We start from the raw sequence: 5310 nt of genomic DNA, 5'->3' as shown, positions 1-5310 counted from the left end.
AAAAAAAGCTAGGTGTAGCTGGAACTACAATTTTAAGATTAAATTTTTGGAAATATCTTTTTCCCTAAATCAGTTCTTTCTTGTGAAGGGTTACCATAGTTTCCCCGCCATTTGCTCCTTGGTAGATTTTCAAAATATCGTTTTTGGTATGGTTTTGCAACCCCCGCAGAATGGGTGGAACTTAAAGGTCAGGTTTTAACTAATTGGCCAGCCCCTTTTTTCACCCTAGTATGTTTGGGTTTCCCGCATCTCCCAAACAAAAAACGAAACGTCTCGTTGTTCCTCATCTTAAAACCCCAAAACAATGAAAATGTTTGGTTTGGGGGACTTAGTGGCGCGGGAGCCCTGTAGTATTCCCCCTTTTCCATGACTTTTTCTGGTTAATGAAAGGGCCTGGGTTACAAATATGGCACATGTTTGGGTTCCTCCCTGAAATTTGGGCCGATTTAAAGGGACATGGTTTCTTCCTCTCTGTATCCCTTGTGGGGGGGGAAATGCGCAAGTCCATGTTTAACTTTACCCCTACCCCTTTGTCTATTGATAGTGGGGTCAAATTACCCATAGACAATCTGACCCCCAGATCTCCGGGATAGCTGATTTTCAAACTGCCTGCGTAGTTTTTCTCTGGCGGTTTTTTCTTCCCGCCCCTAAATTCAGCTAACCCTTTCTCTGCAGCAGTACAAAAGTTTGGGCAGGGGCCCCCCCGCATTTGGGCGGGGAAAGGAGTTTACTAGGGGCAAGTTTTTAAAATAAATTTCCCCCGACTTTTAAACCGACCAAGGACCGTCCGTTATCCCAGAAGGGCACTGGTACACACTCTATTACTCTGAACCTGGACAAATCCTGGTATTTCGGCATACAAGTTTCCCAAACCAAAAGCGGGCCCATCAGATTTAGAAGGGGAAGTGGGGCAGTTCTGCAACAAGGGCTGTTTCCCAATTTTTAAAAACTAGCCTGTGGTCAGCGCCGATGCTGCTGGTTCGGCGTCCAGGGTTTTCGGTCCCTTTTTCGTTTTTTTCGGGGGCCTGAACAAAGTGACCAAATCCTTCCCCTTTTTCCTTTTTCCAAACCCTTTCGTCGTTTCTTGCAAGACTTGGGGAAAAGAGAAAGGGGTCTTCTCCCCCATTGATCTGGGGGAAGGTTTCCTTCAGGCCCCCCTGACGGGAGGACACCGCCCTTTACACTGCATTCTCGGGGCATGTTGGTCCACCTAAGTTCCTGGGGGCACCTATGGGTCCCTTGGGAAAATTTCTCCTCGGGACTTTTAAAGTCTCTTAGGGGGCTCTCGCCTGCAGGGTTTTTTAAATTTATCGGGTTCTAGCCCTTTTAGACACATTTTGGTTTTTTTCCCTTCGATCAATACCATGAACCGGGGTTGGGGAGTGTTTTTTTCAGCGATTTTTCGAATGCAGGTTTAAAAATTTTAACCCGGGCCCTAAGGTGAATTTTTCCAGTCACTTTTAGTTTTCCCTTTTCGGCCCATTCTGTTAGTGCTGCAGGGTATTGCCCCTAACGGGGCCCAAAGGTAAAAGCTGTCATTTGTTCCCCCCAACCCCTCTGATTCAACGGGGGAAAAGTTTTCCCTTTGGGGTTACGGGTTTTTTATAGACCGTTCATTAGGATTTTTGGGAAAGGATGCTGCACCGGGTTGACAACCCCCTTTCAAGAAAGATGTCCCCTGTGTTTGGGCGGGAGAAAGGTCAACGCTTTTTCCAAAATTAAAAATTTTGGGCCTATCGCCCCGCCCCCGTTCTTGCTTTCCAAAATTTTGATCCCCCTTCATTCCCCCCACAGTCGAATTTTGGGGCTAGAGCCGTTTTAATGCAGGAGCAAAAAGGGGGAATCTGCATCCTATGGGGTTTTGGGCTAAAAGGGTTCTCACAGTGCGGGAAAAAATTTATCGGTCACTGTTTGGGAGATTTGGGGAAAATTGTAGGGGCCCTTAAGTACTTAGAGATATTATACGGGGGTAAAAGGTCATTTTTTCACACAGACCACGGGCCGCTCACGTGTTTAAGGGTAATGACCGTATGGTCAATAGGGGCACGTTACCAGGAATCCTAGGCGTTTTTGATGGGACTTTTGTGTATATTCAGGCATTTGCCCAATAAAAAATGGGCAGTCTTTGAGGCGGGATGACGCGGCTAAAATTTCCCCCTTTTATTTACCCGGTTTTTCCCGTCAGCTGTTGTAAAATGGTGCTTACGGGGTTCCCCCCTTTTGAACCGCTGAAAAAAAGAGGAGGTACCCTGCGGGCCCATTTTGCCCGAAAAAATTTTAAAGGGGCCAGATCATTCAAAACCCTTACCCAAGGGGCAGGCACAGCATTTCCCGGTTTTAAAAGGGGTTCCCGGGTTAAGGTTTTTTTTTTCTTAATGACATGGGACTGTTATTTGGGAAAGATCCCACCGAAGCGAATTAGGGGTGGGAGACTATTGCCCCGAAGTCCTGGTGTTTGCGGAAATTTAAAAAGTCCCGCTGTGTTGAAGTATCTCTGAATCCATAGGCAGCAAAAAATTTTTTGGGTTTCAAAAGGCATTTGCTTGCCCTTTTAACCGATTTTTTTTTTCCCGGGGTTTAGTAACAGGGTAGCTAACACGTCCGGTTTCTTGAAAGACGTCCCCCCTTGTACAAAGGTTCCCCAAAAAGCAACCCGCCCCTGCACTTAATTTCGATTTCCCGGGATTTTCCCGGGAAAGAAGTGTCATGTGCCACTTTTCGGGTTTTTCACCCATCACAGTCTGGCCCCAAACACATTCTAGTGTTGTGGAAAATTTTTCCCTCCAACGGGGTTTTTGGTGGCATTTTTCCGTCAAAGGCGCGGTCATGTCATAAAAAGCATTTATGCCCTAATTTGTTGCCGCCACGGCTGTCCACAATTTTAAAGCTTGGAAAAGGGGTCCCAAAGGTTTGAAAATCAGGTGTTAGCCGTCTCACCCAGCGCAAATGTACACGGGTAAAACTTTTTCCCCCCCCTTTTCTGTCCCCCAAGGCAAATGGCTTACAGAATTTTTAAAAATTAGTTTCCTTTCCCTCACCTTTTTTCCCTCATTGGTGGACACAGAAAGGAAAGTTTGGGGGATTTTTCTTCCCCAAACCGTCCCCGGCCATCAATTCTACCTATCACTTTTTTCCCTGGAGTTTTCCCGCATTTTCTTCTCACGGGCCCGGACAAGCCCTCCCCAAAAACAATCCTGGAGATAACCGCACCCCCCCTCTATGCGGAAAACTTTTCTGAGTTTTTGGGTTTTCTCGTCAGCAGCGGGGCATTTCAGCAAGCAAAGGCATTCCTGCCAGGTCTCGGTTTTACAGAATAAATTTAGTACCCCCAAAGATCGCCATGCAAAATTTTATCGGGTCGGTTCCTTGGTATTTAAGAAAACTTCAGGCCGAATAGTAAATAAAGAGCATAAACTTATTTCCTTTTTGTGGGGCCCTACCGAGTTTTTTGGGAGTAAAGGGAAAAACAAGCAGAGGGGGAAATCCCGTCGCTGATGGCTTTTGGGGCAGTGATTCCATTTTGACGTCCCCCGAAGCTGGCGGGTCAGTATTATCGGAACATGATTGTCCTCTCATTTCATCCGGCTTTAATACATCTCCTTTTTTTTCCCTTTTCTTGCCTAGTCCTGGAGAGTTGCGAGTTCGTCAGGTTAAAATTTGGGGTTTCTCCCGTAGAGTTTTTGTTTCTATCTCTAATATTACCGCGATTGCTGCTATTACCTGCACCGTCATTCTAAGGGCATCCATTATCATCTTATTCCTTTTCTCTTTTAACCCGGTTATTTTGTGGAAAATTCTTTATTTCTGGTTTGTGCGAGTGGTGATATATCTGGCTCTCCCCTTCCAGATGCTGACGTCCAATTCTTTGTGGGACTCCCATGGGGGGAAAGGGTCGCATTGGGCCCCCGCATAAAAGTGAAGGACGCCCTGGGGGGATTGAGGCCTTGGAAGGGTTTTTCCCCATAAAAAAAAAGCCTGTGGAGGCCTTTCTCGCTAATTTCCACCCTTTCAACGCGTCCAAGCTCATGCTATAAACCCCAGGGATCATTTAAATTTTTCTTTGTGACAACTTTTTCCATAGATCCTTCTCTTGATGCACATGGGCATTCGCCTATTTAATCGTTCTTTTAAAATCGGCGATTGCAGAGTTGAATTTTTTCGTAGGGGCCCTTTTACTCCTACAGGTAGGGCCCCCCGAGGATTTTTTAAATTTTGTTTGGGAAAAATTGCGCACTTTCTTTTTTGGGGGTTTTTGGTGACGAAAACTCTTACATCCAATTTGGGAAATATAAAGGGAAAACTTATCATTGTATTTTCCCGTTTTGACTCGTCTGCTCATGCTGTCAACACAACGTTTTAGGGAAATTTTCCCTTTTAAATTTTTAAAGGGTGGCGAGGTAAGGTCGGTCAATTGTAGCCGAGTTTGCAAAAGGTTTCCCATCTTAACTCATTAAATTAAAAAGTTTTTTTTATCAAAGGGACAGTAAACCCAAAATTTCACGGCGATTAAAAGTTTGGCAACAGCCCTCTAAACGTGCGGCGCCCCCGGGAGGGGACCCTGAAAGTGTTTTTGCCCCGTTGACATGGCACAGTACTTCAGGGATTATCTTTATTTTTTAGTCAAGACTCTCTTCCCTTTAAAACAACACACTCCGGGTTTTTCGCTAGCCTGGGAAACTTTCCCCACGGCCTCGGGCTGTCTTTAAATTTTAAACCCTGCGTCCTTTTTACCATCTTTTAAAGGGGGTAAAACCCCATACCCCCCCTTCCCCCAAAAAAACAAAAAGTTCATATTACATGGTTTCACGGCCTGACACATTTATTTTTTTGGGATTTTGGGGGTCGCCTTTTCCCTTTTTTCCCTTCCTTTTGACTTCTTAGACTCCTGTTTTTTAGGCCTACCAAGGACACATTCATGTTTCTTTTCTTCACCCTTACCTTCATCCCCTTCAACTCCATCTTGTCTCGTTTCCCCTTGTTTTTTAGGTGCCTGATCCCCCCCTTCCCCTCTGTTCCTTTAAGGGGGGAGCGGTCAAAATCTCCCCCTTTCATGCTCAGGGGCCTTTTCGCAGGGGGACACTGATCTATTTCTATCAATCAAAGGGCGCCACAATTGTGCAAGGAGCTTCGCCAGAAAAATTCTGCCGGGAAAACCCTTTTTCCTGCCTCCACTTTTGGGTTGCAAATTTATTGTCTTGAAAGTTCCGGGAAACAATTTTCCCTTTTAAAACACGCGCAGAGCCTGTAGCATTTGGCCAGCGCTCCTAACCTTTCCGACCAAACAACGTCACACCCAGAGCTGCATCTTTA

The sequence above is a fragment of the Penaeus monodon genome, chromosome 40 (assembly GCF_015228065.2).
Source record: "Penaeus monodon isolate SGIC_2016 chromosome 40, NSTDA_Pmon_1, whole genome shotgun sequence".
In the NCBI taxonomy this organism is placed as follows: domain Eukaryota; kingdom Metazoa; phylum Arthropoda; class Malacostraca; order Decapoda; family Penaeidae; genus Penaeus; species Penaeus monodon.
This window is presented reverse-complemented; position numbering follows the sequence as displayed.